The following is a 19,569-nucleotide window of genomic DNA, read 5'->3' as shown; positions in this document are numbered from 1 at the left end:
CTACTGTGGGTGTAGAGATCATTTTAAAAAATAAAATCTTAGGGAAAAAAAAGAATATAAAATTCTAACATAAGAACAAAGGAAATATTTATATTCAAGTTTATTAAATACTCCCCCCCAAAAAGAGGATACCAAACTTATAGGACTAAGTACACCTTGAAGCAGAGTTCATACTGGTCACATTTTATTCAGAACACGTAGCCTGAAGTCAGGACACAATACAGGGAGACAAGGAGAAGGCCTTGAGTAAGCAGAGGAGCTTAGATGCATTTTTTTTAGATTTTTGGCTAAGGAAAAAAGAAAACTTAGAAATGGATCTTTAGTGCTTTTCATTGAAATGATAGTCACAGTTGCCTTGCCTCCACTGTAGCACTGAAAAAGTCCTCCAACCTGTGGTAATTCCCAACCATGTGCAGACGCTGTGATTGGTCTGTGTATGTGAACAGGTGAGCGGCTATGAAAAAAATTTAGTGAATTTAGAATTCTGTGTGTGTGATGATTTTTTTGAAATCTTCTTATTTAAAATCTAGCTTAGGGAAGAAAACCATCATTTGTATTTTAATTGAAAATATTCAGGACTGAGGAATTTGCGGAATTTGCCCCAAAATATTCTTTTCAATAATTTAGTTGTACTGCAAGCAGTTTAAGCAAAGCTATTTGGATTTACTGTTTTGAGAACAGTTAGGCCCTCTACAGAAAGAATCCAGTAATTGTGACACCATCTTAAGCATTTTCCTGATGAGAGGGAATCAGATCCCTAAGGCTTGACCCTGGGCGAGAACTTACCCAGGTAGTTAAATTCTTTGCTTGGAATAGGGATGGGGTGAAATAACCCTTACCTTAAGAAATTTGGAACAAAGAGGGGACTGATACAGTATCTGGAACAAAGGTGGGCCTAAGATTCAAAGGAAAGACGTAAGTGTAATTACAGGGTAATATATAGTACAAAGTAAATATTGTCTTTTCTTTTAGTGAAAGCAGTTTAATAGGCGATCAATCATGGATCTAATCACTGGCATCTGCAAAGGGTGAGGAGTTCAAAGATAATCAGCATTTGCCTTATAATCTTGCGTATTTTTGTAATATGTTTTATATGCATTTTTCATGGTTCACAAATGTGAGGCCAGACACCTGCTTTCTTGACCTGCTTTGAAAACATAAGCAGAACTATAGTTGTATTAGTTGCATTATTAACTTAGCTCCACACACCATTTTGTTCCCAACTTATCTAGTATCTGATCTTATCAGGCCCCAAATAGCCTCATTGTCCAGAAGAATGCATACTTCCAGATTGTTTGAGGCCCTCCTTCTAAGGTTTCAAGAATTCCTCTCATGTGGATAAGCTGTCCTTAAGCACAACAAAGCAAAGCAGCTTTGGCAATGATCCCCTGTCTTCTTGTTGGGCTGCCTTTCTGATAATAAAGCTTCCTTTGGCTTCAAAACTGTGTTTCAGCCATTGGCTTACTGCACATTGAGTGCCTGGACAAGTTTAAATTAGGCAACATACGCACAACGTTTTTCTCAGCTAAAAGGTAAGTCCTTCCAACGGGAGGCCGAAGTACTAATTATTCAATAAATAACACAATACCAATTACTATATCTTACAAAACAGTCAATGACTAAATATTTTCCATAATTCAGAATACCATAACAATGTTCTGGTTTTGTTTTTAAAGTTGATCCCATCTCTAAGAATTTTAACAGATACTCTGTTGAAATTAGTTTGCTTTATGTATTAGAAAGTGTGCCTTAACTTTGGAGCAGACAGATCCTGGTACTCTTATTAGGCATGTAAATTCAACCTCTATAAGATCATCTTACTCTGGAGGATGATCATGACTATTCAGTGAATTGAATTTTGATTATCAAGCACTTATTAAATGCCTATTATGTACTAATATTATCATGCTGGCCACTGGGGCTAGAATGAAGCAAATATTTTATAAGGCAATTCATGTTCCACAGTACAGGGATTTAGGACGCTTGTACCTCATGTGGCCTAAAGAATTTTGGAACTCAGAGGAAATGAAAAAAATCATCTTGATCAATATCTTCACTTCTCAGATGACTACACAAGGCCAAGGGAGGTTAAATGAATAACACAAAATCCCAAACCAGTTAGCTGTAGAGTCAGAATTACAAACTAGGTCTCCTTGTTCTTGGCCCTCTGTTTGTCCTGCTATACCTGACAGAGGATGTCCTCTCCCTGGGGATAATAGATGGATGCTTTTCCAGAAATAAAGGTAGAGCTTGAAAATAACATTTCCTCCATACTTTCTGCCCTATTCTTTTCTTTTTTTAAAGTTTATTTATTTATTTTGAGAGAGAGAAGGAGAGAGAGAGAGAGAGAAAGTGACAGAGCACACAAGTGAGGGAAGAGCAGAGAGAATCTTAAGCAGGCTCTGCACAGCCAGCACAGAACCCAACACGGGGCTCAAAACCCACAAACTGAGATCATGATCTGAGCCGAGATCAAGAGTCAGATGCTTAACTGACTGAGCAACCCATGCACCCCTTATTTATTTTACATTTAAAAATAAAAAAGGGGCACCTGGCTGGCTCAGAGGAGCATGTGAAACTTTTTTAAATAAATAAATAAACAAAAGCTGTGGAGTTTTAAAATTCATCAAAATACAGCCAGTCTAACATTAAAAGAATTTTTTTTTAATGTTTATTCATCCTTGAGAGAGAAAGAGACAGAGCACAAGTGGGGGAGGGGCAGAGAGAGAGGGAGACACAGAACCCGAAGCAGGCTCCAGGCTCCGAGCTGTCAGCACAGAGCCCAATGTGGGGCTCGAACTCACAAACCGTGAGATCATGACCTGAGCTTAAGTCAGATGCCCAACCAACTGAGCCACCCAGGCGCCCCCAGACAGTCTAACATTTTACCTATTTCTTTTGTCCCTGACCACAGCTATATGTATCAACATAGATGCAATTGTATGTATTAATTTTTTCACTAAAAAATCATAAGCATCTTTTCTAAGTTATTATAGTCTCATAAACATACTTTACACAATTAAGTTTATTGGTGGTTTCCATTATAAAAGATGCTACTTGGTCACTCTAGGAAATTCACAAGTCAGAAAAGTAAAAAATTAGAAGAAAAGAAAAAAGCACCTATAGTTTCACTGTGTATAAATTCACCCCCTATGTGTATTTTGGAACCATCATTATAATATTTAATGACTGAATAATTTTTAATATTTTTTCCAACATCTACAATCAATTTTATTCTAATATAATCTAAACACATACCATTTAGGAAATACCAAGAAAAATTTATGTACAAGAGTTGACGCTATTTCATTTGGATAAAGCTGACAAATTCTTGCTATGAGTATAGTCCAGGAAACATCTCCGAGGAAACCTAAAATATTGGAATAGATGCTGTGGCCCCCAGTTTGATAGCTCTCAGAGACAACTGAAGTTGTCAATGTTTGGTACTAGATGTGAAATTTCATTGGTTACCCTGCAACTGTTAAGGCTTCTTATGCATCTTATATCTAAATTCTTAAGCAGATTGTCGTCTCATAAATCCAAGTCTTCTGGAATAGCCTGCAGTGCTAAACCTGCAAACCAAATGCAAATCTCTGTTCCATCAAAACACAGTTTGATGCTTCTTCAACAGCCTTTTGTATGTACTCAACCTGTGAGATCCCAATGTAACAATTTTTCCTCCAACATTTTCAATTACAGATTGTGGAAGATTCTTGCTTTCACTGATTCTTCGGATCCACCCTTTTACCAGATTATTTAATTTTCACAAATTAAAATCCTGCGCTGCAGTTCCTTTTCCTCTTCGAAAACCCCAAAGGGCTTCACAGTCTCAATTAATTTCTGAGTAAGTTGGCAGTCAGTCTCTTTGGGGGCTGCTAAGAGGTGATGTCACGGCGCCTCTGTGGTCCCTGTGTTTGCTGTGATTCCTGAGGTTTTATCTGGAAACAGCACGCGGTCCAGCGGCCGCAGCTCCGGGTCACTTCTCCGCTCCACCCCGCTCCTCACCTCGCCCCGCCCCGCACCACCTCCCACCGCGCCGCCCGCCGCCGCCGCCGCCCCCCCCCCCCCCCCCCAACTCAGGATCCCCCAGCTCCCAGGAGAGAGGGAGGTAGGGACGCCACAGGTCTGGGTCCAGCCTCACTCCCGCAGGGCCCCCGCCGCTTTAAGTGTTTCTCCTTCCTCCCCCTTGTCCTAACACGGCAACGCGAGTAATGTTTTATCTTGACAGAAATATTTTTTATTATATTTAGGTGATTGCGTTCAGAATCCTGGAGGGAAGTAGGGGCTGAATGGGTTGTTGAGTTGGTTTGTGATGTTGTGTAGTGCTGTTGGACAATATTTCTCCTTCAAAACATATGGCAGAATTCTATTTCTCCACCCTCTTGAAGTCAACCATAGCTTTAACCAATGGGGCAGGAGTGGAAATGACTTGTGTTTGTTGCAAGTGGAAGCCTTTAAAAGTCAGTGCACGGTTGGCTATGTCTCTTTCCTCCTGCCGCAGTGACATGCAAAGTACCAGATGGTGGAAGTTACATCAGCCTGAGTCTTTGTGTAAGGAGAACAGTGCCCACAGCAGGACAAAAAAAAAAAAAAAGGACCTCAGCAAGAAATTATATTTGTTATTTTGAGACAGTGAGATCTTATTACTGCAGTCTATCCAGTTTAATGTTTTGCTTTAATCTCAGAAGCATTCTATCCATCTCACATTGAAAAGACTGCTGGTTTGTCATGTGATTGGACTTTGACATCTGCAACTCCCCTGATCACCTCATGTGATTGTACCTTCCCTCTGTTCCTGTTCCATATATATCTTTCCCAAAGACAAGATAATCTCAGGTAGAAGAGGACCACTTTTTAATTGTGATAAAAATAGTTGCACTCTGGCCTAAAACCTGAAAACAAAGCAAATTTGGTTTTTATAAAGAGAATTGTGCTGCTTTGAGAAAAGAATCTGTCTCTAAGAGTCCAGATGGTTGTCATAATTCTTTGACTAAAGAACTTGAAGACTAGGAGCACCTGGGTCACTCAGTTGGCTGGGCAACCAACTCTTGATTTTGGCTCAGGTCATGATCTTAGGGTTTGTGGAATCAAGCCCCACCTCTGGGCTTGCACTGACAGCTCAGAGCCTGTGTAGGATTCTCTCTCTCTCTCTTTCTGCCCCTCCTCTGCTTGCTCTCTCTCAAAATAAATAAATAAACTTTTTTAAAAAAAGAACTTAAAGACTAGAATGCCTAGCACAATCTGATAGATGTTCAATATATACTTATTTGGAAAGACAGTCAAGTGAAAGAGGGAGAAGGAAGAGTATGTGGAGTTTTAAAATTCATAAAGTGTATCGACTATATATATATATATATATATATATATATATATATAATCAGAATAGTTTAATTTGCAGAAAGAAAGTGTATCTATCTTAACCAGGAGGCTCCTTACAACATCCATCTGATAGAGACATTTCCAACACCGTTGGGCCTATGAGATCATAAGGTCCAAGTAGCCTGAACCTAATGCGGAGCCTTTTCTTGATCTGGATGCCACTCAGGACTGGATGCCTCATGTGCTACTACTAAAAGAGTCAGAAAACCATGCTTAAATATGGTATGTCCAAAAAAGTCTTGTCCTTGTGGTGGGACATTCCAGGTACAACTTGTCTATAACATTTTGAGGTGATATCTTAACATTGGACCCACAGAAACTCACTGGTGTGCCAGAGCCCTGAACTCTCAGAATTTAGCTCCATCTTTAGCATCCATGTTTTTCATTAAAGCATCTATCTGTGATGCTTTATTTTTCTAATGCTTTCTTTTTCCCACTCACCAGGCACGATTAGCACAATGTAACCAATGTAATGGACCGATGTGATAATGTGTGAGATATTAAGATTGAAATTTTACTAATAGCGAATGAATAAAAGCATTTTCTAGGTCAGTATCTGCATGGTAGAGCCAGACTGCAAATGACATCATTACCTAATTAAGGCTTGCAAAATTCCACAGTTATCCTCTGAGACTTGGGTTTTGCCACCAACTAGATGGACAGTGAGTGGGAAACTGAAGCCATTGGTAGGTTTTTATGCAGGGGCAGTCTGGTTCCCTTGGAGCAAGGGGAGGTGATGTTGCTGCTGGCAGTGAAAACTCAGAGGCTATGGGGATTTGAAGTTCTCAGCCCCATCTCTTCTGCTTAAAAGTCTTAGGTTCCTACTCCTTTCCTATTAGTGTCTTAACTGAGCATAAGAGCCTTAATGGTATTGTGCATTTAACGGACACTGAAACTCTGCAACTTTTACAGTTAGGTTCTGTGTTTAATTCTCAGCTGCATCTGCCCCGTGCCTATAGGATCCAAGGGATTACTTTAAAAATGTGATGCTTTCTGATTATCCACCCATGCCCTGCATTGGGCTTTAAATGCCTTAAATTTTACCCTTTTTTTTCTATATATGCTCTCCAGGGTTGTAAGACATGGCCATCCCAATCCACACAATCTTTGTACCTACCATTGCCACTAAATGCCATTCCCACTTGGTCTTCTAGTGCCTCGCTTTTAACCTTTCCGTCCCATGCTATGAGTGATCTGTGTCCCCATTTCTCCCTAGCAGGAAGGTTATTTATGTGTTCCATTTCCTGGAGCCATCCCACTCCCCTTTAATTGCTTGATCAGTCAGGGGCCTGGCAGGAAAGAGATGGAACCCTCAAAAAGATGACTAAAGAAAATTTAATGACATTATTACTTACAATGTGTGACAAGATATAGGGAAACTATACAGGCTGGAGGAGTTCTACAGGGCTGGCAACAGCAGGAAGCCTATGGTCTCTAAACTGGAGAAAGCAAGAAGAGGGAGGGATGGCTGAAACCAGTGAGAATGCAGTAGTAGCAGGGAGCGAGGGAGCTGTGGCCTTAGGTGTAGGAATGCATAACCTGTCACTTCACAAACAGGCAGTCAAGGGAATCGACCCATCACACTTTCACTGCCCTCTCATTTTCTGGTCTCCAGCCCATCCCAGTTGGAAATCTGGTTAATGCTGTTGATAAAAGTCAGGGGCACAGAGCAGAGTGTGAAAAGATGGTGAATGGATATGAAAGAGCAAATAAAGACTCTGCCCTCAGTCAACCCTCTTCCCTTTTCCCCATCAGCATCCACCATTAGTCTTTTTTTTTTTTCTCCCCTAGGTGAAAAATTCATTTCCCCCAAACAGGGTGCATACCCAGAGTCCCATCAGCTAGTATAGCATTCCTGGGTGTTAACAATGCAGTCATATTCTCACCCGAAACCTAAGACATTGGCCACCACCAGCCATCGGTGCTCTTCATATAAAACTGTAGATCTTTTAGGGCACTTGGGTGGCTCAGTCGGTTGAGTGTCTGACTTTGGCTTGGGTCACGATCTCAAGGTTGGTGAGTTTGAGCCCTGCGCGTTGGGCTCTGTGCTGACAGTTCGGAGTCTGAAGCCTGCTTCAGATTCTGTCTTCATCTCTCTCTGCCCCTCCCCTCCTTACATTCTGTCTCTCTCAGAAATAAATAAACATTAAAAAAATTGAAATTTATTTTTTTTGTAAATTTTTAAAAATGTTTTTATTTACTTCTGAGACACAAAGAGACAGAGCATGAGAGGGGGAGGGGCAGAGAGGGAGGGAGACACAGAATCCCAAGCAGGCTCCAGGCTCTGAACTGTCAGCACAGAGCCCGACACGGGGCTCGAACTCACAAACCGTGAGATCATGACCTGAGCTGAAGTTGGACACTCAACCAACTGAGCCACCCAGGCACCCCCAAAATTAAAATATTTAATAAAAAAACCCCTGTAGATCTTTTAAAAAGAAGAGAAATAACCAATTAGCATAGAACATTGTTGCTACCATCTAACATGGACAATATCCAGCATAGTATGGTCCTCTGGCCCCTTAGCATCTATGTGACTCATAACATGTGTGCTCTAAGAGGCAGTTGGAGCTCCTTGGAGGAAAATGGTTCTCAGGTAAGAGACAATTTGATACCAGGGTAGCAAGGGCAGAAGGACAAATCAAGAGCTTCTGAGCTGAGTTGTTTTCATCATCAGGATCCAATTATCAGTCTTGATCAGCATGCTTTGATCACCATTTTTAGAGGAAAGCAGGATCCAGGTTCAGAGAAGGGACTTAGTAGAAAAGTAGTGAGGTGGTGGTAAGAACTTCAACCTGTTAGGCTGGTGTTCAGGACTGGGTACTACTTCTATCTGGTGACAGTACAGAAGGTGAAGGAGATGAGCCTCTTCCAGCCAATGGTTAGATAGACAGAAAGCAGCCCACTGCTCATGTAGCACACTGTCAATCCACAAATACTGAGCGTTACCATGTGTCAAGTATTGTCTTGAAAACTGGAGGTATGATGTTTGAAAAAAAGAAAAAAAAAATCCCTGTCTTTACGGAGCTTGGGTAGAAGTGAGGAAGGCAGAGGTCAGATACATTCATTCAAATGGTTAATTAGTTAGGGGCGCCTGGGTGGCTCGGTAGGCTAAGCATCCACCTCTTGATCTCTGCTCAGGTCATGATCTTATGGGTAGTGAGATAGAGCCCCAGGTGGGGCTCTGTGCTGACAGTGTGGAGCCTGCTTGGGATTCTCTCTCCCTCGCTCTCTGTCCCTGCCCCACTCGCATGCATGCTCTCTCTCAAAATAAATAAATAAAAAGGGGCGCCTGGGTGGCTCAGTTGGTCAGGCGTCCGAATTCGGCTCAGGTCGTGACCTCATGGTTCCCGAGTTCAAGCCCTGCGTCAGGCTCTGTGCTAACAGTTCAGAGCCTGGAGCCTGTATCAGATTCTGTGTCTCCCTCTCTGTCTCTGCCCCTCCCCAGCTCACGCTCTTCTCTCTCTCTCTCAAAAATAAATAAACATTAAGAAAATAAATAAATAAGCTTAAAAAAGAAAAACCAAACGGTTAATTAATTAATATAGTAAAATGTGCCATGGACAACTCTTTGGCAATATCAGAGCACATATCAGGGCCCTACCTAATCTGGAGAGTCGGGGAAGACTTCTCAGGGAAACAAATGTATCTCACGATCATTAGTGGGCAGGTGTGAGGGCAGCAGACCACTTCCAGATACCACACCTGTGAAAGGGCACCTAATCACTAGCCCACCAGCCTTGACTCTGCCGAGTTCTAGGCCCACACAGGATAGAGCTAGATGGAAAACCGGCCCCAGAAGAGTCCAGAAGAGACATAGCTGTGAGTGGTCACATGTAGTGGCTCCAATTCCATTTCCTCCGTGAGTCTAATATTTCTCTGTTTGTGTTTGTGTGGGTGTATGTGTGTGTGTGAGAGAGAGAGACAGAGAGAGAGAGAGAGGGACAGAGAGAGGGAGAGAGAACACTTTCATGTCTTTGTCTCCATTGCTATTTCCTTGTTTGCTCCATTGTTGGAGCCTGGAAACCGACCCCAGCAACCATTAAAAGTGACTCTCAGGTACTTGAGGTAAATGCTAAACTTTCTCACATTATTCCTGCCTTTCTTTCTCTCTGTGGTTCCTGCGTCTGCTCAGATTTTACTCTTTCTGTGTTGTGGCTAAGAACTCTGAAGTCCTATAAACCTGGGTCCCAATGCTGGCTTCGCCAGTCACCAGCTGTGAGACCTGGGACAAGTTCCTTAGTGTCCCTTAACTTCAATTTCCCCAGTTAGAATCGGAGGCTAGTAACAGTACCTCCCTCACAGAGCTCGTGTGAGAATAGAACGGGATATGCCACTGTAGGTGGAAGTTCTAGTTGTTAATTCAGTTTTTCCTTTTTCACCACTTGGACCTGACAGCAAAGTCTCGATACCGAACTTTGACACTCATCCTCCACTGGGATGCCGACTGCAGTTACTCTCAGGTGCTTCTCATGCTGGGCCGCTTCCCATGAACCCCTCATCCAGCCTCGTGCTCTAGGACACCATGACAGGTTTAGCCATGAAGTCAATGGCCCCGCAGGGGTATCAGGCAGCTCCTCCTCATCTCGCTTCTCATCTTCAACCTCTCTCATTCCTTAAACTGTTCCAAATGAGGAAACAAATTTTTGTGGATTTTTCCCATATTTATGGAACAATTTTACGTAAATTCTTAATTTTAAAGTCACACAAATATAATGATACACATTTCGCTATATGAAAAAAACTCCCAACAACTGAAATGGCATGAAGTTGCTTTGTACTAATGCTAATGTTTTCTATGTGTCTGTGAGCCTGGATGGGGATGAAACGGTTCCCCAGCCCAGGACTAGATGATCTCTTGAGGTTCTTTTAGAGATATGAACAGGAAACTAATGACGAAATAATGAGTTCTAGTCTTACATGATGTGCAAGGTGTATGCCCGGGCTTTGTTGATAGGCTCAAGATGTTGTTGGCCGGTATTTCAAGAAAAAAAGAGTGTTGTGGTCTATAATTCTTTATTTACATTTTTTAAAAGGAGTTATTTGTTTATACTAGTTTCTTACTTGATCTCTGGATGCAACAATAAGGCTCCTGACTGGGCAAATATATTTTTAACTGCAACACTAAATGTATTAAAAAAAATTTTTTTTAATGTTTATTTATTTTTGAGAGAGAGAGAGACAGAGAGAGAGTAGGGAGGGGCAGAGAGAAAGGGGGACACAGAATCCAAAGCAGGCCCCAGGCTCTGTGCTGGGGCTCTGTTCTGTCAGCACAGAGCCTGATGCGGGGCTTGAACTCACGAACTCCAAGATCATGACCCGAGGCGAAGTCAGACGTTTAACTGACTGAGCCACCCAGGTGCCCCAACACTGAATGCATTTTATCCTAACATTTTTCTAAACTTTTTTTTTTTTTTAAAACAATTTAGATTTACAGATGTTTCAAAGATACTACACTGCGCACTATTTGGGCACCTGGGTGGCTCAGTCGGTTGAGTATCCAAATCTTGACTTTGGCTTAGGTTATGATCTCATGGTTCCCAGGATCAAGCCCATGCTGGGCTCTGCACTGATGGAGTGGAGCCTGCCTGGGATTCTCTCTCTGCCTTTCTCTCTGCCTCTCCCTCCCTCACGTCTGTGCACATGCTTTTTTTCTCTCTCTCAAAATAAACATTAAAAAAAAGATAGTACAAAGATAAGTTAGAAAGATAGCACAGAGATGGGTTACAAAAATAGTTTAGAGAATTAATTCTTATATGTACATTTCTTGGAGATCCTGAGGGTTTGGTTCTGGATCTACCAAAATAAAGTGAATATCACAGTAAAGCATGTCAAATGAATGTTTTGGTTTCCCAGTGCATGTAAAAGCTATGTTTATACTGTACTGCAGTCTATTAAGTGTATAATAGCATTACATATAAAAAAAAAAGAATGTATATACCTTGATTAAAAAATACTGCTAAAAAATGCTAACCAATCATCAGAGCTACCAGTGAGTTGTAATCTTCTTGCTGGTGGAGGGTCTTGCCTCGATGTTGATGGCTGCTGACTGATCAGGGAGGTGGTTGCTGAATGGTAGGTGGCAGTGGTAAAATACAACAGTGGGGCAACTGGGTGGCTCAGTCAGTTAAGCATCAAAGTCTTGAGATTGAGCCCCACCTTGAGCATTGGGCTTCCTGCTGGGAGTGGAGCCTGCTTAAGATTCTGTCTCCCCATCTCCTTCTGCCCCTCCCCCACTCATTAGCACACACACATAATCCACCCCCCCTCTCAAAAAAAGAGACAACAATGAAGTTTATTGCACCAGTCAACTCCTCCTTTCACAATTTGTCTGTAGCATGCGGTGCTGTTTGATAACACTTTACTGAAAGTAGAACTTCTTTCAAAATTTGAATCAATCATCTCAAACCTTGCCTTTGCTTAATCAGCTAAGTTGATATAACACAGAATCCTAAATCCTAAATCCTTTCTTAAATCCTTTGTTATTGTTTCAACTTCAAAAATGTCTTCACAGCATCTTTGCCGGGAGTAGATGCCATCACAGGAAACTACTATGTTTGCTCATCCATAAGAAACAACTCCTCATCCGTGAAAGTTTTATCATGAGATTGCAGCCATTCAGTCACATATTCAGGCTTCACTTCTAGTTCTCTTGCTATTTCCACCACACCTGCAGTTACTTCCTCCACTGCAGTCCTGAGCCCCTCCAAGTCATCCACGAGGGTGGGAATCAGCTTCTTCCAAACTCCTGCACATGTTGATATCATGACCTCTTTCCATGAATATGAGTGTTCTTAATCGAATCTAGAATGGTGAATCCTTCCCAGAGGGTTTTCAATGAACTTTGCCCAGATCCATTAGAGGAATCACTATCTATGATTCCTCTATCTATAAGGCAGCTATAGCCTTATGAAATGTATTTCTTACATAGTAAGACTTGAAAGTCAAAGTTACTCCTTGAACCATAGGCTGCAGAATGGATGTTGTGTTAGCAGACATTAGTGACATTAATCTTGTTGTGCATTTGCATCAGACCTCTTGGGTGACAGGTTCATTGTCAATGTGCAGCAATATTTAACAAAGAATATTTTTTGTGAGAAGTGGTTCTCAACAGTGGGTTTAAAATATTCAGTAAACCATGTTGTAAACATGGTTGTCATTCAGGCTTTATTGTTGTATGTATGTATTGTTTGATGTATGTCATTCAGGCTTTATTGTTCCATTTACAGAGCACAGGAAGACCGAATTTAGCAAAATTCTTGAGGCCCTAGGACTTTCAGAATGGTAAGTGAGCAATGGCTTCAACTTAAAGTTAGCAGCTGCGTCAGCCCCTGACAAGAGAGTCAGCCTATCTTTTGAAGCTTTGAGGCCAGGCGTTGACATCTCCTCTCTGGTGATGAAAGTCCTACATGGCAGCTTCTTCCAATAGACAGTTGTTTCATGTACATTGAAAATATGTTGTGTAGTGTAGCCACCTTTATGAATTCTCTTAGCTGGATCTTCTGGATAACTTGCTTCAGCTTCTATATCAGCACTTGCTGCTTCACCTTGCACTTCTATGTTATGGAAATGGCTTCTTTCCTTAAGCCTCATGACAGAACCTCTACTAGCTTCAAATTCTTCTGCACCTTCCTCACCTCTCTCAGACTTCATAGAATTGAGGAGTTAGGGCCTTGCTCTAGATTAGGCTTTGGCTTAAGCGAATATTGTGGCTGGTTTGCTCTTCCATCCAGACCACTAAAACTGTCTCCAAATCAGTAATAAGGCTGTTTTGTTTTCTTATATTCATGTGTTCACTGGAGTAGCACTTTCAATTTCCTTCAAGAACTTTTCTTTTGCATTCAAACTTTGGCTACCAGTTTGGTGCAAGAGGCCTAGCTTTTGGCCTGTCTCAGCTTTTGACGTGCCTTCCTCACTAAGCCTAGTCATCATTAGCTTTTGATTTAAAGTGAGAGATGTGCAACTCTTTCCTTCACTTGAACACTTGGAGGCCACTGTAGGGTTATTAATTGGCCTAATTTCAATATTGTTGTGTGTTAGGGAATAGGGAGGCCTGAAGAGGGGAAGAAAGATGGGGGAATGGTCCATCGGTGGAGCAGTGAGAACACACACAAAATTTATCACTTAAGTCTGCTATCTTATATGGGTGCGATTTGTGGCAGCCCGGAACACTTACAATAGTAACAGATCATTGCTTTGTTCATCAGAGATCATTGATCACAGATCACCATAACAAATGGAATAATAATGAAAAGTTTGAAATATTGTAAGAATTACCAAAATGTGACATAGAGACATGAAGTGAACAAATGCAGTTTGGAAAATGGTGCCAGTTGATTTGTTTAAAACAGGGTTGCCACAAGCCTCCAATTTGTAAAAACAAAAACAAAAGCAAAAACGCAAGATCTGTGAAGTATAAGGAAGTTAGATATACCTAGATAGTTTTCATGCAGCTTCTTTTAATGTTATTACATTGCATGTAAGCAGGTACCTTTATCAAACCTAAGGAATCAACATTGGTACAGCACTATTAACTAAACTTCAGACTTCATTGAACTTTCACCAGTTTTTCACTTACTTTTTTTTTCTGCTCCAGGGTTCAGTAGGTTACCACATTGCATTTGATTACCGTATCTCTCTTGTCTCCTCCAAACTGTGACAGTTTCTCAGTCTTTCCTTGTTTTTCATGAACTTGACACATTTGAGGAGCACTAGCCAGATATTTTGTAGAACGTCCCTCAATTTGGGTTTGTCTGATGTATTGTAATGACCAGACTGGAGTTATGGGTGTTTTAGAATGTCACAGAGATGAAATGCCTTTCTCATTTCATCATATGAGGGATATGTGATATCAACATGTGCTAATCAACTTATTACAGTGCTGTAAACCTTGACCACTTGGTTAAGATGGTATGTGTCTGTCAGTTTTCTCTACTGTACTATTACTGGGTTCCCCCCGCCCCCTTTTAATACTCTGTCCATTAGAAGTCACTTACTAAATCCAGTTAACACTCAAGAGCCGGGAAAATAAATGACTCCTCCTAGAGGTAGGATTATCAAAACATTTGTGAACATACATTAAAAACACCAAAACATTTAATAAATATTTTGGGGGAGATGCTTTGAGGCTATGCAACTATTCGGTTCCTCCTTAAAGTTTCACCCACTAATTTTAGCATTCATCCCAAATCTTGCCCACAATAATTATTGCCGTGGTGCTCAAATGGTAACTTTTCTATTTCCCTCATTCCTTCTATATTTATTATTCAGAACTTTGGAATTTTTCACCCACTAATTTTAGCATTCATCCCAAATCTTGCCCACAATAATTATTGCCGTGGTGCTCAAATGGTAACTTTTCTATTGCCCTCATTCCTTCTATATTTATTATTCAGAACTTTGGAATTTTTCTGTAAGGAAGGATTTTGCTTCTCCCCCATTTATTTGTTTCATCATTTGTTTATATCAGTTAAGGACTAATAGATACTTATTCTATTCTTGGGTCATAATCAAATACTATTGTCATTACTTTTTGTTGTTCAAATTGTTCCGAGTTTCGCCAATGAAAACTCCTTATTATTTCTGTACCATCCATCTATCTACATGGGTTCATACTGATATCTTTGACTCATTCAACTCCGCAGGGTTCTTTCTAGCCTTCCTGTCTTTACTTGTTTGTAATTTACTCTCCCTGACAGCAAGACATATGACTTCCATCATCTGTAATTTATTTACGTATTTGTTCAACCTTGTTGAACAAAGGATAACCTTTGTTATCCTTGTAAAGCAGTATCAGAATTGCTAACCTGTCCTCTCGTGTGAAACATGGTTACTAAGTAGACTACAGTGTTTTTTGTCCATTCTTTTTGTCTTTAGTCTTACAGTTTCCAATAAAAATTACTTAGGTCAACTCTTCCTCCCCACTCCCATGCAGTTATGTCATACTTTCTCATATAGTTAGATTCATTTGTTGTGGTTGGTCTTCATTCTATCTTGGGATTCCCCAACAATCCTGAGTTAGCTTTTCAAACTGCATGCAGTAAAGTTTACTCTTTGTGGTGTATAGTTCAGTGGGTTTTACCAAACACAAAGGGTCATGTATTCACCACCACAGTACCACATAGAATAGTCTTGTCATCATAAAATTCCCTTGTGCTTCTCCTTGTACTGAACTCCTTTCCCCTGCCCTAACACCCTATGATAGTGTTTTCAAAAATAAGCATTTTTAAGTGAAAAAGAATATTAGGAACCAACTTGTCCTAAACTTTTCCATTTTATAATTTTTGGTATTTAAAAAATTTATGAAAGTACTGTATACACATTTCTGTTTACAGGTAGAGAAAGCCACAATATAAAAAACAATCCTCCTTCAGTAGTTAGCATGTGTGAAGATGTAAGAGCTTGTCTATCGGTATGTTTTTGGCACAGTCTTGGACCTTTAAATCTGAAGTCTTTCATGGTAGTAATAGTTCCAAGCCCCAATCTCAGAAGTAACCAGTGTGAAGCCCTTTATTTCCCATATGAGAAAGTTGAGAACCAGAAATTAAGGTCATGCAGTTATTTATGACAACACATGAGGTGGAACTCACACTCAAGGCTCCCAGTCCATTGTTCTTTCCACATCCTGGTGTTTTTTCAAAGGCACGAGCTCGGATCAACCTGCCACCCAAATGCAGATGAATGTGAACCGGATAACTTGAAAACACCCATGAGGTAGTAAGTAGGCGGCTTTGACGTCAGTTGCTGCTGCTGTAGACAAAGGGACACTTGTGTGTGTGTCTAAATCCAGATGATTTTTATTTTCTAAGTTATGCCATGGAGGACTATAAAAAAAATCTTTCCACTCTGGCCACAGCAGGTATGTGATAGGGATTTGTAGAGAAGCTCATAGACAGAAGGCATTGGCAAAGATTCTCTTATGGAAGTCCCTGTTTTGCAAAGATTTAAGCAGTAGCAATTAGAAGCACAGATTCTAGAACAATAAAAGAATCATTGATAAAATCTGTGCCCTTGAAACTGGACTTGGAGGAACTGAAGAGAATGAGAAACTCTGGAATATGTATAACTGTGAAAACGGAAGCACGCCCCTCCCCCACCCACCCCACCAAAGGACCAATGTGGCACTCTGGAGCGAAAGGAGTCAAGGAGTGAATGAGCAGAACCAACCTGACCAAAAACATAGAGCTGCTTGCCACAGGACTAGCACAGGACGTCAGTCACCCTAGTGCTACCTGGCTGAAGGCTCCACCAGCATCTAGAGCACGGGAGCTGTGCAACACTAAAATTATACTGTGATTATAATACGTGTACTTGAAATATGGCACAGCTATCTCAACTTACATTATTTCCATTGTGTAATTTAGTTGCCTTGAACTAATCCTTCTATTGCTTGAGTAAAGAGAACTCCTTAAAAAAAAAAGAGAGAACTCCTTTATTCTGTTGAAGATAGATGTCTGAACTGGGTGGAACTCACTAACGTGTGCTTACAGCCCTGATTGTTGCCCAGCGTCGGCAGACCAAGACAACACCCCCAGGAGAGGATGGTGCCCAAACAGGCCCCAGTTCCATGGAGATATGCCACTTCTTACATATATGAAACAAAAGCTCCAGGCAGCAAAATCCAGAAATCCTTCCAAGTGTAGAAATATATACATTTTTCAGGATTACAAACTTACTATTTTATGTGTGAAATTAACTGTACATCTCACAGGGCATTCTTAAATATTCTAAAGGTTATCTGAGTGAATGGCAAGATAAATTATTTCCCTTGAATGTTTTTAAACACCCTAGGTCTTCATAAAATAAATTATGTCCCATTCATATTTTTAGATATTCCACGTCTTTCTCAGGACACGACAGCCTTAACACTGGAACAAATTCCAAGGACATTTAAGTGGATGCAACTTCTCTTTCAACCTGAATTTACCTTTAGATATCTCCTTTAAAAAAATAGCTTGTTTGTTTATTCATCATTTAATTGGAGTTACAATTTAAGGCACAGATCTAAAATGTTCAGTTTGATGAGTTTTGGCATTTGTAAATATCCATGAAACCACCACCCCAAACAAAATATGGAACATTTTCATCATCAGAAATTTCCCTTATGCTATCTTCCAGTCAGTTTTACCCCACTTCTAAATCCAACCACTTTCTGACTTCCATCATAAATTTATTTTGCCTGTTCCTACATTTCATATTCATTCAATCAAGTAGTGTGTTGTGTGTGTGTGTGTGTGTGTGTGTGTGTGTATTCTTTCATTCAGTGTTTTTGAGATTCATCCATGTCGCTGTACTTACCAGAAGTTCTTCCTTTTTACTGCTGAATAGTGTCCCATCATGTGGCTATGCCATAATCTGTTTACACATTCTGTTGTTGACACTGGAGTTTTCCAGTTTAAGGCTGTTATGGGAAAGGCTGCTATAGATATTCTTGAATTAGTCTTTCTTTTTTCCTTTTTCTTTTTTAAGAGTTTATTTTTTAAAGTTTATTTATTTATTTTGAGAGAGAGAAAGAGAGAGGAAGTGTGTGTGTGTGTGTGTGTGTGTGTGTGTGTGTGTGAGAGAGAGAGAGAGAGAGAGAGAGAGAGAGAGTGAGTGTGGGGGAGGGGCACAGAGAGAGGGAGAGAGAATCCCAAGCAGGCTCTGAGCTGTCAGCACAGAGACTGATGTGGGGCTCAAACTCATGAACTGTGAGATCATGACCTGAGTTGAAGTCAGAAGCTTAGCCAACTGAGCCACCCAGGAGCCCCTATATTTTTCTTTTTTAAAAAGTCTTATTTTGAAATAATTTCAAAATTATTCAAATAATTTCATAATTGAAATAATTTCAAAAATTATTTTTGCAACTACCAAAGTTACAAAAATTAAAATGACACAAAATCACACATATACCCTTTATCCAGATTTATTGATTGTAAATATCTAACTTTTGTTTTATCATTTGTGTGTGTGCTATTTTGTGTGTGTGTGTGTGTGTGTGTGTGTGTGTGTGTGTGTGTGTTCTTGAATCATGTGAAGGCCCTTTACCCCAAAATGATGGCCCTTTACTCCTACAAAGTTCAGTGTAGGTTTCCTTAAAATATGGATATTCTCTAATATAATCACAGTACAGATCTTCCTTGACTTATAATGGGGTTACATTCTGATAAGCCCATCAGAAGTTGAAAATATTGTAGGGGCATCTGGGTGGCTCAGTCGGTTAAGCGTCTGACTTCACCTCAGGTCATGATCTCATGGTTCGTGAGTTGGAGCCCCACGTCGGGGTCTGTGCTGACAGCTCGGAGCCTGGAGCCTGCTTCGGATTCTGTGTCTTCCTCTCTCTCTGCCCCTCCCCCACTCCTGCTCGCTCTCTCTCTCAAAAATAAATAAATCAAAAAAATTAAAAAACAAAAAAGAAGTTGAAAATATTGTAAATTGAAAATGCATTTAATACCCCATGACCTACTGAACACTATAGCTTAGCCTAGCCTACCTTGATCATGCTTAGAACACTCACATTAGCCCACAGCTGAGCAACATCATCTCACACACAAAGCCTATTTTATAATAAAGTGTTGAAAATCTTATGTAATTTATCGAGTACTGTACTGAAAGTGAAAACCAAAATGGTTGTATGGTTACAGAATGGTTGTCAGTGTATCTGTCGTTGCCCTTGTGATCGCATGGCTGATGAAACCTTGGTGGCCACTGCCCAGCCTCCCAAGAGAGGATTGTACCGCATATCACTAGCCCAGGAGAAGATCAAAATTCAAAACTCAAAGAACAGTTTCTACTGAATGTGTACTGCTTTTACATCATAAAGTTGAAGAATTGTAGGTCAAACCATCATAAGTCAGGGACCATTTACATAGTTAGCAATTTCGGTGAATTTTACATTGATATAATACTCTAAGCCATCAATCATATTCCAATTTTATCAGTTACTGACCCAATTATTGACCCAATAACATCTTTAAGGAAATCCTCTGCTGTCCCTCATCCCACCAACAACAAAATCCAGTTTAGGGTTAGCTACTGCTTTAATTGTCACCTCTTTTTAGCCTCCTTTAATCTGGAATGTTTTTAAAGCCTTTCTTTTTATGACACTGACATTTTTCACAACAACAGTACTCCTCTCTTGTTTAAAAAATGTTCTTCATTTTGGGTTGTTCTGATGTATCTTCATGGTTAGATTCACATTATGCATTCTAG

General features: G+C 40.4%; 1 protein-coding gene and 1 pseudogene across 1 annotated transcript in view; one reads left to right on the top strand and one right to left on the bottom strand.

Moving 5' to 3' along the window:
* Nucleotides 1-19,569, top strand: part of ABCD3 (ATP binding cassette subfamily D member 3) — a 114,743-nt gene that overhangs the window by 7,326 nt on the left and 87,848 nt on the right. The gene's annotated exons all lie outside the window — the stretch shown is intronic.
* Nucleotides 3,237-9,992, bottom strand: LOC132673050 (poly(A) polymerase alpha pseudogene; annotated as a pseudogene).

Source organism: Panthera onca, chromosome C1 (assembly GCF_046562875.1).
Source record: "Panthera onca isolate mPanOnc1 chromosome C1, mPanOnc1 haplotype 2, whole genome shotgun sequence".
Taxonomy (NCBI): Eukaryota; Metazoa; Chordata; class Mammalia; order Carnivora; family Felidae; genus Panthera; species Panthera onca.
This window is presented reverse-complemented; position numbering and strand designations above follow the sequence as displayed.